Below are 22479 nucleotides of genomic sequence, written 5' to 3'. Positions count from 1 at the left end.
TATAAAGAAAATACAAAAAAAAACCCTCCATTTTCCAAATATGTCTGATCTCCCAGTATAATCACTATCATGGTAAAAAAAACAAACAAACACATTTCTTTTCACGACTTTGAGAAAGGCACAATGTAAAATAAAAAGGAAAAAAGACACAACCATTAGCAGAGGCTTCCATAAACGAACTGGAATGCCACTGTGCTACTCAGTTCAGGCTGCCATTCAAAATACCATGGACTGAGTGGCTTCCACAAGAATTTATTCCTCATAGTTCTGGAAATCAGGGACTGTCTGTCCTTGGTTCCTGATGACAGTGTTCCTGCTGTGTCTTCATGTGGTCTTCCTTTGTTGAATGTAAGTATAGAGAGAAAAAGAGAGAGAGAAAAAATGCAAGTTTCCTGGTGTCGCTTCTTATTAGAACACTAATTCCATCATGAGGGTCAGACCCTTACAGCCTCATCTAAACCTGATTATATTCCCAAAGCCCCTTCTCCAAACACCCTCACACTGGAGTAAGGGCTTCAATGTGTTTGTCTTATGGAAACACAATTCAGTCCATAGTCACTGTTTTGCTGGAACAGACAAAGGATAACCAATAGCTAGGAGATATAAACAAGCCTAAACATTCACACATGTGTGCACGCACACAAACACGCACACCTTTCAACCCTGCTGTACATTCCTTCTCAGGGTTCCTAATTACCAGATGTTGGATAACTATTCAGTCCCTCAGAGAACTACTTACAAAAAGTACAATCGAAGGATATAATACTTGCCTTTGCTCTCATAAATCTAAAGAAAATTATAAATCTAAAATTTATAAAGAAAATTAATTAAAGATTATAAAGAGAGGAAAATTAAAAACACATGAAGTCATTTCCTGTCATCATTATTTTAGAATAAAATAGCAAGGGAAAAAAGGGAATCAACAAAGAAGTTAATTTGACCAATCAATCCCTTTACTTTCTTTCAACCATTAATCAAAGAACATATATGCATGACCCATGGAAATGGACAATGGTAGTGGGTGTAGGAATTATCTCTGGGAATGGGGGGCAGGCTGGGGAGACAGGGGCGAAGGGGGAAAATTGGGACAACTGTAGTGACACAAACAATAAAATATTTAAAAGAAAAAAGTTAATTTTCTAGCATATTAGAGATACACATACACAAAAAGTACATAGACACATACATAAATGTTACTTACATAACACCATAAGTCTTAAATGCTTAGAGAAAGTCAATGCCAGAGTACACATGAATAAAGAGGCCTCCAGTGATCTAGCTCAGTTTAATCTAAAATTAGTAACCCATTCAAATGTTTTGCTTCAACAAAACATGCCATGCTGTTTTCTACCTCTTTATATAAATGCATTGTGTGTAAACTATGTAACTCCCACTCTTCCTGAAAACTGTTGTTCTTAAAAGCTAAACACATTGTTTGAGAGAAAATTATTATTCTTAATTAGCTTACCTATTAAAATGAACAAAAATAAATTAAGACTCTACTTCCACAATTAGAAAAGGAATGACAAATTATGAAGAAGCAAAAATAGCTCAAATTAATAAAATAAAAGGCAGAGAAGAAAACTGAAATCACAATAGAATAAATTCAAGTCTGGTTATGTGAAAGAAAAAATCACTGGTGAGCTTAATTTAAAGATTACATTAAAAAAATAAAAACAAAACTAAAAATTAGAAATAAAAAGAAAAAAGTGGAAATCACAAAAAAAAATTATAAATGACAAAGAAAAATAACCAGTCAGAATAAATGTAAGAGAACTATAATAGACTATATTGCTAAACACCATGCAAATAAATGTGAAAATTGAGATAAAATTGTTACTTTTCTAAAAAACAGAATTTACAAAACTGATCTCAGAAGAGATAGAAAGTTTGAAAACTGATTTATAAAGAAGAAATGGAGAAATTTATCACTACATAATCCTAAAAGTATCAGTCTCAGATGGTTTCATGGGGAAATTTTTCAAAATTTTGAAAGATCAGACAATTTCGATGCTTTTAAAATCTGTCTATAGATTAAAGAAGAAAACTTCTTGGCCCAAAAAGATTGGCTACATGCACACATACCCTCATGTAAATATCATTATAAATATCAAAGCAAAATCTTAAATAAAATATAATCTAGGTATACACAAAATTAATATGATAACCAATTGAGGTTTATTCTAAGAATTAAAATTTTTTCAATATAACAAGGGAAAGAACAGGAAGAGTCATCAAGGAACATTTATAAAGGATCCATGTACAAAGCCAAAGGGGGGAAGGAATGAGGGTGGGGTGGGGGAAAGTGGTGGCAGGGAAATGGAGACAACTGTATTTAACAGCAATAAAAAATAAAAATAAAACAATATCTATTAATAAACTTTATTACAATAATACATCACAGAAAATATTTTATTCTCTTTATAGATGCTAAAAAGCCATTGTCAAAATTCAATACAAATTTTAGATTAAAATACTCAATAAAATAAAACTAGATAGCAATTTGCTATATGGTATACCTATCTTAACCCAAAAGCCACTGTGGTGTATCACCAAAAATCTGAAATAGGACAAAAGTCCACTACCATTAGTATCATTTAATACTATACTAGAAACATAACCAACATAATTAAATAAGATCATTAGTTACAAACATGTTATACAATGGAAGTGATAAAACTATTACTAACTTCAGTCAACGTAGAAATATAATGTTATGAATAGAATGTCCAAGATAGTTTAACTGACTTGTGGCATACACAGTTGACTAGAATCAGACATACTGATAGAAAAAAAGGTCTTGTGACAGTTGTATTTGCAAAGAGACTGTAACTGTATGACACATCCAGAACACCTCTGAGCTTTCAAACTGTTAATGCTTTATCAGTAAAGGGAATAACGGAAATGGAAGGTACTTCCAGAGGGTAAAGCCTAAATCCATGGAGATCAAAGATGAGGGAGTTTTATCCTAAGAACAGAACCAAGTCCTAATCCAAGGTAATCAGTTTACCCTCAGAGCAGTAGGAGGCCATGCTTGCCCAGAGGCGTTTCAAAATTTCTGAGGCCCTCTGACTGCTGTACTGCTCTCATCTTCTCTTTTTCCAAATGTAGTGATTGCTGCTGAAGGACACAATAAACATGGTGTAAGTGTTCTCATTTATATCCATAAAGATGCCTATGAAACTAATAAGTGATTATTGCTTCACCTAGGTGAAAATTGGAAAAACTGGGGACAAGAAGAAAAGGAGAGAGACTTTTCTCTGTGTATCTTTTTGTATTTATAATTTTTGTAAGTATGGGAACACATTCTATATTCAGTGTATAAAATGAAGGTTAAGATTTGTCAGAACTTAGTGAATTCCTAGAAAAAGGGTTAAGAATGAGACAAAAATAATGTTCTCTAATTTGGAAATACAGAGGAAATCAGAATGAAGAAAATTAAAATAAAGTACATATTTATGTGCTGTTTGATGAACTCTGCATTGCCTTAAGGGATCTAGAAAAAAAAGAACTCACTGCATCTCAGTTGTTTGATGTTTAGGTTGAGAAAAAACTCACACAGACAACTTCAGAACTCAAAAAAAAAAAAAAAGAAATCAGTAGAAAATGGTAGCCAGTTTAAAAAGACTTTCTCTATTCTTTACTAAGACTACAATGTTTTTATAAGTTTATATATCTGTACTTTAAAACCACCATCACTACAAAGAGGAGGTTTACCTTATGATGTTATTACAGTGTACTCTGAAGTTTTCAAGAATAATAGATATATTATACAAGAGTAGCCTACATGGTAAATTTACAAAAGTAAAAGACTGGTTGACAAGCAGCCGGTCTACAAAAACAAGTCAGTAGATACAAAATGGATAGACAGATCTAGAACCTTATTCTAAGATGTTTAGACGCCTGTGGCTCCTAGGAAATAAAATCACAATTAATCAGAAAATTTTGTTGGGTGGCTATTTAGTTCAATGTTACTACATTGAGCTAATACCAGGAATTAGTATAATGGGGACTTGGTAAAAGCAGAATTTCAGGGTAAATTTTACATGGGATTACATTCAGTTTTATTACTATTAAAAGAAAAAAAAACATGGCCTAAAGGCTGCATGCAGCCCAATGAAGTGTTATTGGAAAAGGAAACAAAAAGAATAAAAATATCCTACTGTATATGGGGCAGAGACATGCCACTGTTATTCCTTATAAAATATTGGAAATACCTATTTACTTAGTCCTACTGTTATTTAAATTCTCCATTTATCATCTCAAATTTGTTTATCTTAAAAATTCATAATAATATGCATAGTCTGTAATATTTAAATATTCAATAAAGTTCAAATAATTGGTAAAATAAGTGGCTACAGTAAGAGACAAAGAAGGACAGACACTTCATAATAATAAAGGAAACAATGTAACAAAAGATATAACCCTGGTAAACATTTATACACCCAACATAGGAGAACTTAAGTATGTAAAGCAAATCTCGATGACATAAAGATAGAGATCAACAGAAATAAGGTCACAGTCAGGAACTTTAACATCCCACTGACTTCAAAGGATAGATCTTCCAGATAAAAAATCAACAACAACCCCTGGCTGGTGTGGCTCTGTAGATTGAGTGCTTAACCTGTGAACCAAAAGGTCACTGGTTCAGTTCCCAGTCAGGGCACATGCCTGGGTTACCGGCCAGGTCCCCAGCTGGGGGCATGTGATCTCTCCCACACTGATGTTTCTCTCAATTTCTTTCTCCCTCCCTTCCCCTCTCTCTAAAAGTCAATAAATAAAATAAAAAAGAAAGAAAGAAAGAAAATCATCAATGAGATAATGGCCTTAAACAACACACTAGATCAAATGGATTTGTTATCTTCAGAGCATTTCACTCCTAAGCAACAGAATATACAAAGTTTTCAAATGCACATGGAACATTTTCTAGAATTTTCTAGGATAGAACACATTCTGAATTTAAGAAGATTGAAATCATTATTAAGCATCTTTTTTAACCATAATGTTATAAAACTGGAAATCACAAGAAGAACATGGAAAAATACACAAATATATGAAAGCTAAGTGGCATGCTATTAAACAATGAGTGGATCAACAATGAGATCAAGAAAGAAGTCAAAAGATACCTTGAAAAAAGTGAAAATGTGAACACAACAACCCCAAATCCATGGAACTCAGGGAAAGTAATCCTCAAAGGGACATTCATAACATTGCAGTCCCATCTCAAAAAACAAGAAAAAGTTCAAATAAACAATCTAAATTTACATTTAAAGACTTGAAAAATAATAAGAAATTAAACTCAAAGTGAGAAGGAAAAAATAATACATATCAGATAAAAATAAATGAAATAGAGTCTAAAAGAATGATACAAAAATTCAATGAATTCAAAAGCTCATTGTTTGAAAAGATAAACAAATTTGACAAGCCTTTAACCAGACTCATCAAGAAAAAGAGAGAGGACTCAAATAAAATCAGAAATGAAAGAGAAAAAATGATAACTTACTCCAAAGAAATATAAAGGATTGTAAGAAAATATTATAAACAAATATATGAAGACAAGTTGGACAACCTAGATAAAATGGATAAATTCATAGAAACATACAACATTCCAAAACTAAGTTAAAAGAATCAGAGAATCTGAAAAGACACACTACAGTTACTGAAATTGAAGCAGTGATCAAAAAATTCCCTACAAACAAAAGCTCTGGACCAGGTAGCTTCACAGGTGATTTTTTAAAAACATTTTTTATGTTGTTCAATTAAATTTTTATTGATTAATTTTAGAAAGAGAGAGGATGGACGGGAGAGAGACAGTCATTGGTTGATTCTTGTATGTACCCTAACCAGGGATTGAACTTGCAAAGCTGGTGTATCAGGTTGCATGCTCTAATCAACTGAGCTACCCAGGCAGGGTCTGCTTCACAGGTGAATTTTACCAAACATTCTGAGAAGAACTAACACCTCTCCTTCTCACACTATTTCAAAAAATTAAGAATAAAACATTGGCGAGATCATTTTATGACACCAACATTGTCCTAATTCTAAAACCAGATAAAGACACTACAAAGAAAGAAAATTATAGGCCAATATCCCTGATGAACATAGATGCTAAAATCCTCCATGAAATATTAGCAACCTGAATACAGCAATACATCAAAAAGATCAAACAGCATGATCAAATGGGATGTATTCCAGGAATGCAAGTTTGGTACAGCATTCACAAATCAATAAATGTGATATACCACACAAACAAAATGAGGATAAAAATCACATGATCACATCAATAGATGCAGACAAGACATTTGATAAAATCCAGCACCCATTTATGACAAAAACTCTCAGGAAAGTGGGATTACAGGGGACATACCTAAACATAATTAAGGCCATATATGTAAACCCACAGCCAGCATCATACTCAATGTGCAAAAATTACAAGCATTCCACTTAAGATGGGGAAGAAGATAGGGTGTCCACCCTCACCTCTCTTATTCAACATAGTACTGAAAGTCCTACTGATAGCAATCAGATAAGAAGAAATAAAAGGCATTCAAATTGAAAAGGAAGAAGTAAAACTATTTATTTGGAGGTGACATACTATACATTAGGGGTATCTAACTTTTTGGTGTTTCTGGGTCACACTGGAAGAAGAGTTGTCTTGAGTCACACATTAAATACTTTGTAACATATAATCACAGAAATATCTCATAATATTAGATTTATGATATTTTGTTGGGCTGCATTCATGGACACTCTGAGCCGTATGAGGCCACCTGGCCACCCCTGCTAAACATACAGAACCCTAAAGATCCCACCAAGAAACTATTAGAACTGATAAATGAATTCAGAAAAGTACCTGGATACAAAATTATATCCAGCAATCAGTTGAATTATTATGTGCCAATAACAAACTAACAGAAAGGGAAATTAATAAAACAATCCCATTCATAATTGCCTCAAAAAGAATAAAATACCTAGGAATAAATCTAACCAAGGATGTGAAAGACCTGTACTCAGAAAATTATAAGATACTGAAGAAAGAAACTGAAGAAGATACAAATAAGTGGAAGCACATACTGTGTTCATGGATAGAAATAATTAACATAATTAAAATGCCCAGCCTACCCAAAACAATCTAACAATTCACAAAAATTCCTATAGATTCCAAAGACATATTTCATAGAACTAGAACAAATATTTTAAAAAATTATATGGAATCACTATTTATATAGTGATCCTGAGAAAGAAGAAAAAAGTTGGAGGAATCATACTACCTGATATCAAACTATACTATAAGGCCATAAGAATCAAAACAGCATGCTACTGGCATAAAAACCGATTCACAGATCAGTGGAACAGAATAGAGAGCCCAGAAATAAACCCACACATTTATAGTCAATTAATATTCAACAGAGGAAGCTAGCACATGAAATGTGCTAAAAATAGTCTATCCAATAAATGGTATTGGGAAAATGAAAGTAGACCACCTTCTTACACCACACAGAAGAATAAATTCAAAATGGAATAAAGACTTAAATGTTAGACCCAAAACCATAAAAATCCTAGAAGAAAACATAAACAGTAAAATCTCAGACACTGTATGTGACAGTATTTTTTTCTGATATATCTCCTCAGGCAAGGAAAATAGAAGAAAAAAATAAATAAATGGGACTTCATCAAACTGAAAAGTTTTTGCACAGAAAAGGAAACCATAAACACAATAAAAAGACAACCCAGAGAATGGAAGAACATATTCTCTGATATACTGATAGGGGGTTAATTTTGAACATTCACAAAGAACTTATAAAACTCAACACTGAAAAACAAACAAACAAATCAATTAAAAAATGGGCAAAATACCTAAATAGACACTTCTCCAAAGAGAGCATAGATGGCCAATAGATATGAGAAAAGATGTTCATCACTAATCATAGAAAAATATAAATTAAAACCACGATGAGATACCATCTCATACCCATCAGAATGGCTATCATCAATAAATCAACAAACAACAAGTGCTAGCCAGGATGTGGAGAAAAAAGAACACTTCTGCACTGTTGGGGGAATGCAGATTTGTGCAACCACTGTGGAAAGCAGTATGGAGATATCTTAAAAAAGTAAAAATAGATCTGCCTTTCCACCCAGCTATCCCACTTCTGGGAATATATCTGAAAGAAGCCAAAACACTAATTTGAAAGAACATAAGCACCCCTAGGTTCATTGCAGCATTATTTAAAATCACCAAGATATGGAAGCAGCCCAAGTGTCCATGAGTAGATAAGTGGATAACACAATTATGGTATATATATATATACAATGGAATATTACCCAGCCATAAAAAAGAGAAAATTTTACCTTTTGCAACAGCATGGATGGACCTGGAGAACATTATGCTAAGTAAAACAGGCCAGTCAGAGAAGAGAAATAACATGATCTCACTCATATATGGAGTCTAATGAACAAACTGACCTAACAAGCAAAACAGAGACAGACTCATAGATGGAAAGCAGGCTAACAGCTATGGGGGTGGTTAGTAATGGAGTGACTGAGCACATAGGAAAAAAAGGACTCATGGACATGGAAAACAGTGGGATGATTGCAGGGGGAGGGGACTTAAGGGGGATAAATGGTAATAAAAAAAATTAAAAATGGTAAGGTAAGTGCTGTGTCAGAGGAGAAACTGAAACAAAAAAAGCATAATAAAATATTCTTAGATTTTTATACTTGTTACTTGCGCAATACACTATTTTATTTAAATGATAGCAATTATGTAACAGAAAAATAAATACGAAATATGTGATTTTAAATAAGTTTATATTTTATGTAAAGAAAAACATGCATGCATCAATAATTATATGTTATGTCATATATAGGACATCATATATATCTATCTATCTATAGAGAGAGAGAGAGAGAGAGAGAGAGACTGGCATAGTATGACCGTGATCTAGGTTAGTTCTCTAAAAAGCTGATCACACTTGTATTTGCATCTGAAGTGAAAGAGATTAATCTGGGCTAAAAATAAGTGTTTGGAAGTATAAAATAGTCATATCCACCATGTTCTACTTGTTAAATGCTCACACTACAACATCACACTATATTATACTAATTTGTACCCCCACTAAACAGTGAATGTCCTGAGGAGAAGTACTCTAACATAATTCCTTTTGTTTCTCAGCACCTAGTAGAGTGTCTGGCATATAATAGGCTCACTATAAATATATGTGTGAAACTATAGTTATAAAAATTTATAGAGTTTTTAATAATATTAACTTGTTACATTTGGTAGGAATATTGTATATATGAAAGAGTAATAAAAATAAGAATTGCAGCAGCACAACTTTTTATTTAAAAGGTGAATATTCCACTTGAAATAAAATCAACTTTAGATATAGTTCTCTTGGAAAGACAAATATAAAAAGATGTTTCAAGGACAAGAAAGCACTTCATATATACACAAGTATGAAATTAATACCATGTTAAGCTAACAAGGGACCACATGTCAAATTTGCAAGGAAATGTTACAGATTTATTTCAGTTACATTAGGAAATATGGCCACTTGTGTAAAGATAATTTTCAGCATCAAGTCCTAAATGAATTGTTGCCAAATAGGTTAATATGGTTTAAAGTTGATATCTTTGAAATTTACATTAATAACTACAGGCAAAACACTTATGGAATTAAGCAGGAAATATCTAACAATTGACTTGTCTACATCAAGCTAAACCATTGATGACTTGACATTCTTTCCTTCTAAAATTTTACTTAGCACTTAATGACTGACTTCATTTCCTACATGAATAATTCTATTTCTTAAAAAGAAAACTATTTCAAGTTTGTCTTTTGAAATATAACATTCTTAGAGAAGAGATAAGTAGTGATTTAAATAATTTCAGTTTCAAGGATAGATTCTAATAATACAAAAATTACCATTTCTATAAGAAATAGTGCAATAAAATTTAAATATTTATTACATTTAAATTATTTTATGGATTTCACATTAATTAATTGCATGGTACAGTACAAAGCAAAAATAGGCCAATGATTTCATTAAAATGTGTATTAAAAGAAATACAGAAATACCCTGGAGATAGTAGGGGTTCAGTTCTAAACCACTGCAACAGAGTAATATCACAATAAGGCAAGTCACAAATTTTTGTTTTCCCAGTGCATATAAAATTATGTTGTGTGTTATATATGCATGCATATATGTATGTAGCAAAAGTTATGTATACTGTAGTCTATTAACTGTGTAATATCATTGTGTCTAAAAAATGTATGTATTTTATTGCTAAAAGTACTAACCATTCTGAACCTTCTGCAAGTTGTGATCTTTTTGCTGGTGGAGGATCTAGCCCTAATAACATCAAAGATCACTGATAAAGGATCCCTATAACAAATGTAATAATAATGTAAAAGTTTGAAATGTTGAGAGAATTACCAAAATGTTGATAGGGGCTTAAGACTTGGGAAAATTTAGCTTAAGGTAAATAGTCACAAATCTAGCAAGTAATGTGTATGTTAAGTTTTTGTTTCAGTAACTACAGATAAGGCCCATCCTGGCGCCTGAGAATAAGCAGCTAACCTCCTGGAGACATCTGTACCAGGAAGAAGCAAGTAACCACCCTTCCCCCCTTGGAGGCAACTGTTGAATTTCAAAGGCTTTCGCTGACACCTTGTTTGCCCTCCCCCAAACCCCTTATGAGAGATCTGGCCAGGAAAGAAAGAGTAAGATGGTTTGTTAGGGTATGAACCTGCCATCTTCTCTGATCGCTGGCCATCTGAATAAAGCACCTATCAAAGATTCAATCACTGTCATTGCTTATTGGGTTTGGTAATGACAGGCAGCCCGAACGTCGGTGTCTTTTCCGGTTACACAGTGACACAGAGACATGAAGTGAGTTGTTGGAAAATGACTTCAATAGACTTGATTGATGCAAGGTTGCCACAAATCTTCAATTAACAAAAAAATCTGCAAACTATAGTACAACAAGGTACTTGTAGACTGAGTCTTTTCCTAACAAAGCTAATATCTTGCTGAGTAGATTAACATAAAAACCATCGTTTAGATGAAATTACATCAGGGAGGAGGTACTTAAGGACAGTTAAAAGTACCTCAAGAGCTTTGCCGTAAGTGTTCTTCTCTGTTTTTCCCTTGTATGGGCTTAATAACATCAGCAAGACACTACTATTATCCAGTGAGTTAGAAATGCACAGCTCCTGAGTGAGTGCTATCAGACTGTTTATGACACTAGGTTTTCTTTTTCCTTTGAATCACTGCTGTTAGATAATTTAACTTCCTTTTAAAAATTAGTATTGTGCCCTAAGCAAAGGATGCTCCTTAAGAAAAATAAAATAGTAGAGGGTAAATTCTGGGATAAATCACATTTATTAAGCAGTTTAGAGAGAACCTTCTGAAAGAAAAATAAATATTGTGATAACTGCCTCTTCTTTAGTTTAAGGAGACCCAGGGAGGGATAGCAAATCTCAGGCAGCACAAAATGCCTCTAACAGGCTCCAGCTTTGAGCCATTCACCAATATGTGATTTGTAATTACTTGTGCAGTTTGTCTCCGTATAACACAATCACATCTAATTGACCAGAAAATTTTGGTTATATTGTACTAAGCTGTGGCTAAATTTTCACTGTTATTATTCTGGTTTCTTTGTGAACATCTCAACTTTACTGCATCATTAAACCTTAAATTAGATTTTGATAATAAGAATATTTTATAAAATTTTTCAAACAACTACAATATTCACATAGGAGCTATAGTATTCTTAATGCCACTGTCTTATCTTCTTAAAACATTTAATTCACACACATTCTTTCTGGGTTATTAAAAACAATGGCACTTTGATTTCAATTAAATACTTATTTGAAAGCCATGACTAATAAATGTCAAATGCTAAAGGTGAACTTAAGTTAAGTGCCTATCAGTGCATCTTTTGTAGCATGAAAGGAATTTAAGACAGGGTTCTTAGATTCAGAATTGCTGATGAGGGCTGATGAGGTGTACATACAAGAAATGTGACAATTAACTACCTCAATTTAGAAACTTCCATTACTTTATTTTCATGTTGGGAATGTGGGCTAAGCAACAGATTCCATTTCCTGTCACTGATTCTCTAAAAGTAGGAAAACTAGAAATAATTGAGTTTGTTGTTTAAATGTCTACTTTGTCCGTACATTCTACGTGTTACCAAAGCAATGAAGATCCAAAGCATTTTGGTGACTGTCCAAAAAAACATACTGGAATTATTTTATGGAGGGTGTTCCCTTGTAGTACAACAGGCTTCTCCTGCTAGTTTAGAGCCCATCTGTATCATTGTAGCAGCCGGCATTGTTTTGAGAAGCTGTGCTTGGCTTGAGTGAATTTCTTTTTAAGACTCTCAATCCTTTTGCCTATTTCAAGATAACACACCTGCCCACAGGGTGCTGAGTGTTCAGTAGTTTTTGACCAAAGAACAGAATGACCCCCATGTCCTACCCTCCCTATTCACCCAATCTGGCCTCAAGCAACTTTTTTTTGTTTTCCCAGATGAAAAAAATCCTCAAAGGAAAATGTTTTGTCCATATGAAAAAGGTGAAACAAAAAAAGGCAGGAGCACTAAAATATATCAAAATTGAGTTCAAAAACTGTTTTTGAGCAGTGGGAAAAAATCCTGATAGGTGTATTGCATCAAATGGAGAGTACTTTGAAGGTGATTAAAGTTTAATTATGTAAGAATACACAATTTTTTATAAATAAATTCTGGGTTTTGGGGGTCCCCCCTCATATGACTAGAAAATAAAGAAACTGTAGTCAGTCACACTGGTAATTTTTTTAAATAAAATGCTTCCATAGAACATGATAACAGAACATAAATAGAACCATAACAAAGCCTCCTTGTATGGCTTACCTTAAATTATATCAGGTGACAGTTTCTTTTTTTTTCACTTTAAAAAGAGAGCTGAAACTTGTTTTTAATGTCAGATATTGTGGGTAAATAAAAAAAACAGATTTAATGAGGTCTAGTGAGATTGAGCATTAACATCCAAGTACCTTAGTCTGTCTTGGCTATCAAAGAAGTAGACAGCAAGTACTTAAAAACATTACAACAAGGATGAACTATAAAGTCTAATGCAAAAGCTTCTTAAAACATGATGTTGTATTATATATCTTAAGGCAGTAACAGTTTCTGTTAACACATGAAAAAATTACCTAAACAATAAAGGTAAAACATGTGTGACACTATATACCCATTCTGTAAACTTAACATACCTGAAATAACTTGAATCTATCTACAAATGCATATAATCACAAAATGAAAAACTATAGAAGTGCCCTGACTGGTATAGCTCAGTGGATTGAGCGCAGGCTGTGAACCAAAGTGTCGCAGGTTCGATTCCCAGTCAGGGTACATGCCTGGGTTGCAGGCCATGACCCCCAGCAACCGCACATTGGTGTTTCTCTCTCTCTCTCTCTCTCTCCCCCTCCCTCCCTTCCCTCTCTAAAAAATAAATAAATAAAATCTTTAAAAAAAACTATAAAAGTAATAAAGAAAAAAGCTAGTGGAAGGACGTAACTAAAGGCATAAAAATTTTAGGTCCTTCTAATTTTTTTTCTTAACCACTGGAATAATACACATGGCTCTCTACAGTCATGAGTTCAATTATCTAGTCAACATAAATTCTGATTTAAATTGAGCCAAAGAGAATAGATAAGACCCCTAGAGTATATTGCCTTGGCCCCCTTCCCATCTTCCACTAGGCTCGTTGCCTAATTGCCATTAGCATCTGATAAAATGCACTTATTTTCTCAGCTAAAATATCTCTTTGAAAGTCAGTAAAAGGTGATAAAAAGAAATTAGTATATGTCATCACTATAAAAAGAAAAATAAAGAGTAAAAATGAATGGAGCTAAAAATTATCAGAAAATATACTTATTAAAACAACCACTTTTATTTTTTTCTATATAAAATAACATTTGTATTAACACTTTAGTTGAATATTAATCAAAAACCTAAAACTTTTCATTTTAAATGTCTTTATTTTTTGCAGAATCATAAAAGTAGTCCCAAACAGATGTTACAACTTTCCTTTAACTATTTACATATTTTTTTAAACTGAAAGTACCCATTAAGAGAAAAACTACTAACCAGTGCTTTATAGGCTCGGTTTTATTTTTAAATTATTGTTCTAGGATCAAAGTTCTCATTTTAGGTCAATTAATGAAAAAAAAGCTCAGAAAAAAATTTTACACTGATTCTTAGAATTCATTCAATCCAAAGGCCAAGTTCAGTCCCCCACTTCAGACAATTCACTTCTTGGTCCAGGTTTAAACTGTTTAAATCTGAATGGTTTTGGATGGGGCACAGGTCTTACCTTACAGACCCACGAATCCCTCCTCTCTTGCACCCAGACTTCATAGATTTGCATTGCAAGCCTAATCTTCAAAGCACGTAAATTTCTCACCCTTCTCTGATTTAATCTAATTCTTTTAACTCAAAATCAAGGGAATACTCAAAAGGTGAAATGATGCATCCTCGTTCTTAAAGTGAGTTGGTGGCCATGCTGCATGTGCTCAGAGCTCCTAGTTCTTGGGTCTATTCTCTCACTGAGGCCTTTGCATCATCCAGGCCATGAAAAGTTTTATACACAGTATCCTGAACCAGCATTTGAATATTGACAGCAGCTAGTGCTCCACAGAGCAATGAGTTCTGATCACACACTAGCATCACACCCTCCCTCCCCAAATTGGAGTGCTCCAAGGAGTTATAAACTCCTTTTGGAACACGCCTTTAAAATCTAATGCCTAAATGGGAGTTCACAGTCTATGTGTGGTCATATACAAACAGATATTACAAAAGGTTAACAAATATGTGTTAATTTGGAATAAATAAGCTGTGCCGTATCATAGCACAAACTGCACTGTTGCCATTTTTAAATAAAATCACTGGACCAAGCTAAACTAAAATGTGAGACTAAATGGATTACATATAATAAAATGTATAATGGTATAAAAACAAATTGATACCACAAAAGCAAGAAAATTGTACCAACTGCAACAGCCACATGGACATTAAACGATTTGGATAATACGCTGCAAAGAAAATGGGCTAAATCCCATGGAGTAAAAGATGAATAGAATTTGGAAAACACAGGCCTTTGCAACAGAATCACGCTTGCATTTTCCTTTTCTTTTTCAGCTATTGGCACATTATAGAGTTATGCTAAATCACCATATTAAAAGTTGATTCAAGAGTAAAAGTCTTACATTCTAATTAAAGTAATTAGGTCTTACCTCAATTGAATGATCCTAGGGCAACCAGAGGGTCTTTGCAGGTTATCAGACTCTTACAAGCTGGACCCAGGGCTCTTCATCCAGGTGCCTAACAGTCAAAGCCCATTTCCTGTTCATAAATCAAACAACAGAGGTGATCAATTTAAATTGGGAACTGTATTAGATAATTTATCAGTTGGCTCCTGAATTTATTCTTGAGTTAATGCTTTTCAGATTTACTTTATCAGTTCTCTTTTTTTATTTATTGTAAGCACCTGCATTTCTTTTTTCTTCTTTAGAAATCAAGAATATATAAATAGACATTTTTTTAAAAGCACAGCATTTTATTTCAAGGACAAATGTATACACAAACACACAAATACTTTCCTCTCTTACTCTCATGTGTACATATATTTATATTTGTACTTTAATTTAGCTAGCCTAAATGGCAACCCACTTTGTGCCATGCACCACTAAACACAATAACAGATAAAGAAGGAGACAGATAATTGGACACACAATTACTTATGACCTCTTTGGGGAGAAACAACTGACCAAAGGAAGAAATATGTAGTAGAAACAGTATGTCCAGGTCTGAAAGGTTGGCACTTCTGTGGAACATGTGTGTGACCTGGGGTAATTTCTGTAACTTTTTAAATATAAATTCATTCAGTTTAAAATTAGGATTAGAAAATAGGTTAAACTATTGTGAAAATCAGAGACTTTGCATATAATGTGCCTAGCACATTCCCTAATATTCCCTATGTAATATGTACTAAATTCCTTAATATGTAATAATTAATTGAGACTATTATGAAGTATTTTAGGACATTGATGAACTTTATTATTTTATATCTTCTATGACAAGATTTGTTCTTTGATATTTCATATTTATGGGATAGGATAAGTAATAATGCAGTATCACAAGCTTGTGATTAGGAAAAAATTCTTGCTCCTCTGTTAGGTTAGTTTACTTTCTCTTTACATTTCTATTTTTCTTCCTCATTTCAAAGTCAAACATCTTTATCAAGCTTTATATAATAGGAATAATAACATGTTATAATATGCTCAATCACCAAAATATAGAGTAAAATACTATTTCTAAATTTTAATCTTAAATTTTTCTGGTTTCAAGAAGAAAAAGTTTAAGTTATATCCTGTATGTTCATCCAGTTTGGAAGTCCCAACTCTTTCTTTTCTCATAAATTTCAGAGTTTCTTGGTAAGAGTCACCTAACTTGATTAGTACATAAATTACAAGCTTTCTGGACTAACTTATCATCAAGTAAAAGTCCTTGGTTCCAGGCTAGTGACATTACATCATTAGTTGGGCACATATACACGTGCACTCACACACATAGTTCAGGACATCTTAGAATATTTCATTTGTGGGGAATACAAATAATATGAAATGGGGAGGATTGAAGTTCACTAGTCAATTCTCAACTTTTGTTTAAAAGTGCCTCAAGATTCTACTTATTGGTAAGGTTGTTCAAGAAATCAATTGTCTCAGTACAAATGTAGAGTTCTCCTCTCCCTCAGCACTGAAAATAATGAAGGATCCACAACAAAAATGATAAAGACATGCTCACAATGATTCTTGCCTTTTCCAACTATGAATCACAGGAAATCTAAGTTACATGGGATTTTTCTCATAACCTTTCTCTTGGTATTTAACAGGATAAAAATAGCCTGTTGCCATATGCATCCCTCCATTTGATTAAAAATCAAACTGAGAGAAAACATCAGCCACAACTCCCCCCCACAAAAAAACTGTAGAGATTGGGTTAGAGAGCTGAAAATTCATATGTCATCTTGTGTAATATAGTGCCTTTGACTAATCCTTGCTGAATCTAACCCCAAATTCAAAATTTTATTTACTAAATGAAATTAACTCTAGTTTTAAGCATTAAGGTACATTATTCAAGATGTTATTTTTTCAGGTTCTTATGGAAACTTGGCTGAATTAGTAGTTCCCAATGGACCTTTCAAGTATTACTTAATGTGAGAACACTGAAACTAGAATGAAGCATAAAGACTATGTCATTCTATGCAGCAGAGAGAAAGAAGGAGCTCCTACCCTTTGGGACAGCATGGATGGGACTGGAGAACATTATGCTAAGTAAAATGAGCCAGGCAGTGAAGGTCAAATACCATATGATCTCACCTTTAACTGGAACCTAATCAACAAAAGAAAAATGCAAACAAAATATAACCAGAGACATTGAAATTAAGAACAACCTAACAATAGCCAGAGGGGAGGGGGGAGGGGACAGAGAGGAGAAGGATTTTCAGAACTACTTACTATAAAGGACACATGGACAAAACCAAGGGGGAGGGTGGAAGCATGGAAGGGAGGTAGGTTTGGCTGGGGTAGGGGGAGGAGTAGTGGGGAGAAAATGCAGACAACTGTAATTGAACAACAATAAAGTAATTTTTTAAAAAAGACGATCTCATTCAAATGTTCATGCAAACATCTACCATCATCTCCCACTAAATGTTTTATTAAATAATAGATTTCACCCATAACATATATCCAAATTTCCAGGAATGAAGTCTCAGAAGTGAAAAACCCTACTTGTGTATCGAGAATTTTTCTCTATTCAGAGTCTTTTAAATGGTATACACATATCAGAAAGACAAAATGGTTCAACTCTATGGAATTGACTTTAGTTCTAATGGTGGCTTGATACAAATATATTAAAACACAAATTTTGGAATTTCTTAAGCAGAATATACAAAAGCAAAACAACAAACAAATAAACAAGCAAAAGAACAACACAACAAAAGCTGTATTTCAATTTAGCAAGTTCCTATGGTATTAATATGATATTATTAATGATTATTTTTTTGCATGGTTATCATTTACTAACTTGTAGAAAATGATTTCTGCTACAACAGTTGTCTTTAAGGCACCTACTGATCAAGAACTAATAAAAATTCCTTGTTGTCAATCTCATAAATTTCCTTCTCAGTTTAAATAACACCCATTGAAAGCCCTCCATGAGCTACTCATGTATGGCTTTGAGGTTCTTTAATATCTTGATACACCTCTTACATTTTTGAAAGCAATTACTATGCCTTGGTTTATGGTGCCCTCAGGACCTATCACTGTTTTAAGAATATGCTTAGTACATGATAATTAAAGGGCACCTGTGACTCCGAACATTTCCACTCACTTCCATTCACAGAGCTCGCTGCCCATTGGAAGAACATGCTGAATGTTTCCTTAATGCCTTTTCTCTAGCTGGTCCTCCTTGATAATTCATTCAGTCTGCTCTTTTTCATCTAGTGTCTACTTATTTTCTTGAATTCACTTATATCATGCAATCTATTATAGCCTAGACATTTACTTTCTCTCTATTTTTAACACTATACTAAACTAACAATAATCTTGGGAAGAAGAGAAGAAATACTATATTTGTACTTCTTATAAATACCTCACAGCTCCTAGCTCAATACTGGACACATAGTTGGTGGCTACCACAGAGGATACAGATGCTTTGTGAGCTAGGAAAAGATACACGTCCTGATCTTATGAGTTAGATCAAAGACTGCAAACTGGCAAATTATGGGCCATGGGCCAAGGGCCAAATTCAGCCTACTGCCTGTTTTGACAAATAAAATTTTACTGGAACATGGCCATGTCCATTTGTTTATATTATCTATGGCTGCTTTCCTGCTAAAACAGCAGAGGTGAATAGTTGCAACAAAGACTGCCTGGCCCACAAGCCTATAATATTTACTATCGACTTCATTACATAAGTTTGCTTGTCAGTGTATGAGATGAATGGTTCTCCAATGTGGGCCCCAGAAGAAATCTGGCCCATTCACAGTCTTAAGTACTGTGGTTAGACAACACTACATAATCTTGTTCTTAAAATGTAGAGCTTGGATTGACTGTACCAGCATCATCTGGGAAGTTGTTAGAAATGCAAAAATCTAAGGCTCCATCCCAGACTACAGATCAGAAATTCTGCACATGGGAATCAGTAATCTGTTTTTTGACCAGCTCTCCATGTGATTCTAATGGACACTAAAATTTGAGAACTACTGAATCAGATGTAATGATTTGGCTTGGGTGAGGCAGATTCAGTTTTTTCAACTGCTACTAGTGTGTACAGAGATTCTAAATAATAAAAACAAATCAATTATGTCTCACCTGCCTGGAAATGTAACACCTGGGGTGTACACTAAGAGGAAGGGTTACTTTGATGTGAGAATTACTATAACACTTTCAGTAAATGCTAATATAGCCACCAGCTGTCTATCCAAAAGAAAAGACAACATACCAAGTACCAAAGTGTAAAATCTATCCAAAAATAGATTGAAATAGCAAAGCAATATAGCAGATAAGCTCTGGTTTGTACAGGACTGCCTGTCAGGACAAACCTTTGCACAATGATTCCCAGCAGGGACAAGGAGAAGTGAACTGCCACTCAGTATGGAGCTCTGCTAATCAAGGATTTGTTCCAACATGCATATTCCATCTCTAAGTCTCACATGTGGCCAAATAGCACTTTCCATGACAGTGTGTGGGTAGAAATAAGGAATAATCACCACCAAGCCTTTTGGAAAAAAATATAATTGCATTGTACAACATAGACAATTTTCACAAAACGCCATGTTTAAAATTTACAATAAATCTAGCTTCTTCATTGTTTCTTTCCAAAACTAGACTGGCACCAGAGGCATGACTATGATATCAAAGAGTTAGAATGTATGAAAACATGGCAAGGTATTGATACAAGATGAGAGTGATAAAGTTCTGGGAAGAACCTTGCCTTAATTAATTTTATTTAATTATATTTAATGTTGAAATCTTAGCAACTATATCCAGAAACAACAGTAAAGTTATTTAACTTATTGAAGTGTCTCTAAGTAAAGGTTAAAAGAAACATGTCAATCAATAAGAATAAACTATTGACTGATAGCCTCTAGAAAGTTCACATTATTTTCTACTCATAAAAAATCATTATGTTTCCACCCAACAGTATAACCACTGTTTCCCTTTTGAAAATGGCACATAGATTCCATAAGCCTAAAATATATAAAACATTTTATTCAATATCCATTTAAGAGTACTTTGGCTTTAACATATGTCTATGGAAAGTAGAAAAAGTATTTAGATATGCTGTATAACAAAAAAATTGGGAAATATGGGCCTTGATTTCATACTTATGAATTTAGTAAATGATTGACCACTGTTGAGATAATCTGTTAGAATTTCAATTCAGACTTAAATTTTTAAAATTTAAATCAAAGTTTAATGAATATATAATTTGGTATACTTAAGCATAACACAGTCCCATTCAAAGACAAACAATATATAATTCTCTCTATATATCGGAACTACCATCCCATGAAAAGATAGAAACTATGCTTCACTCAGCGTTCACAGGAGATATAATACCTATCTAGACAGCAAGTGAATCACAAATAACATGAAACAAGGAAAAAGCAGAAGCTGAATATGTTACAAAGTAATTAAGAGTAATGCTCTAAAATTTTAAGGAGTGGAAAATTAGGCCAAATGTTAAAAACCTTTCAAAGGAAGTCCATTAGCCTCTAGAATCAAACTCTAGCTGAATCTTCTTCAATTGAGTCATTTAAAATTAGACAAGAGCCTGACTTTGCCAAAATACCATAGGGAATTTTTCAAAGGAAGGACTAGTGAGATGTACTAAATGAATTATTTTTAACTCATCTTTTGCATATCTAACTGCCATGATTTCACACACATTAAAAATAGTGAGAAATGAAAGTGCTCTGGAGATTTCATTCTATTTATTACTATGGCATATCAATTTACTTTTTTTTTCAAAACAAGAGAAAGATGAATGGAATAAAAAATAATTAAGAGATAAACTACTCTTAAATATTTCACTCAAAATGGTAATTCAAACAAAGGATATATTAAGAGATAGTATATTTACTTATAAAAGCTGCATAGTTAATACCATATTTAATTACTAGCAATGTCCCAGTATGATGATTAATAGGAGTTGTTAATACATAAGCACTGAATGAATGAATAAGTGAATGTCTCCCCTCTGGAGACTGTCTCTTCTAGGGTTTATACTCTTGAGACACAGGCTTACTGAGGTCATTAATTACTGAGAACCAAGCCAGACTGCCTGTAGCTGTGTGTCTTGGGACAAGGTACTTAGCCTCACTGTGCCTCAGTCCCCTCATCTGAAAAATAAGGAGGGATCATAATAGTAGTAGTGGCCTCCTGGGGTTTTTCTAAGTTCTAATGAGTTAAAAGTAGTAAAGCAGAGAAGCTGTTTGATAATAATCACTCAGTAATGGTGAGCTACCATTAATAACTTATATTAATGCATACGGTGGTCAACAGGGTAGGAGATTTTAGGAAATTAGTCTAGAAAATGTCAGAAAAGTTGGAGTGATAAACCACAGATTCTTAGTACATGACCTACTTACTAATACATTACTAAAAATCAATCAGTGCATTCAGAAAATTGACTATGGATATAAGTAGTTATTCTTCCCCAAGTTAAGCCTGATATTTTATTCCCAGGCTATGTGTCAGTTCATGGACAATCACTTAGCCTTAGCCTTCTAGGTTTTGTGCTGGATATCAAGTTCTTGACCTCAGGAAGGCAGGTTATTAATAAAACTCTAGGCTATTTGGTTTTCTGGATTTCACACTTATGATGTAACTATCCTGGTAGCTGTCCATAGATATAAACTCATATCTGTAGCTTTAGGGATAACTGTGCCTTGGTCAATCGAGTAAAAATGATAATAGATGTAAGTGTTAAGCCAACCCCTCTGGATTTCAATTCCAGCTAAACCATAACCTCTATGATCTCAGGCAAGTTACTTAACCTTTAGGCTCTTCATCTGTAAAATGAAAAAATCTATGTTATTCCATTTCATAGTGTTATATAAAAGATTACCCATAAGGTAATTCATGAAAAATGCTTACAAGTACCCTGCAGAGAGATTATCAGATTCAAATCCTAGCCCTGATATTTATTAGCTGTGTGTTCTAGAGTTCCTTACTTCGACTCACTTTGCCTTATACATGCATAGAAAAAAGCTAGCTATTGCTACTTTTAATGGCCATATATACATTTATATATGCATAGAAATATGTAAATATAAATATATATGGCTATATGTATATGAATATATATAATTTATACAACCATTTTATATAACATGATGATTTTTAGTAAATTTATGCAATA

The 22479-nt window shown here is 33.4% G+C and overlaps 1 protein-coding gene across 3 annotated transcripts in view; it reads right to left on the bottom strand.

The window, feature by feature from the left end:
• Positions 1 to 22479, bottom strand: part of NAALADL2 (N-acetylated alpha-linked acidic dipeptidase like 2) — a 1144210-nt gene that overhangs the window by 896831 nt on the left and 224900 nt on the right. For all 3 annotated transcript variants that reach the window (XM_045851217.1, XM_045851218.1, XM_045851216.1), the window contains one exon: positions 15285 to 15393. The gene's annotated coding sequence lies outside the window, so the exon portion shown is untranslated. The remainder of the gene's footprint in view (positions 1 to 15284; positions 15394 to 22479) is intronic.

The sequence above is a fragment of the Phyllostomus hastatus genome, unplaced genomic scaffold (genome assembly GCF_019186645.2).
Source record: "Phyllostomus hastatus isolate PE091 unplaced genomic scaffold, TTU_PhHast_1.1 phas_contig_86, whole genome shotgun sequence".
Taxonomy (NCBI): domain Eukaryota; kingdom Metazoa; phylum Chordata; class Mammalia; order Chiroptera; family Phyllostomidae; genus Phyllostomus; species Phyllostomus hastatus.
Note: the sequence above shows the minus strand (reverse complement) of the source record. Positions and strands in the feature narration are given on the sequence as shown.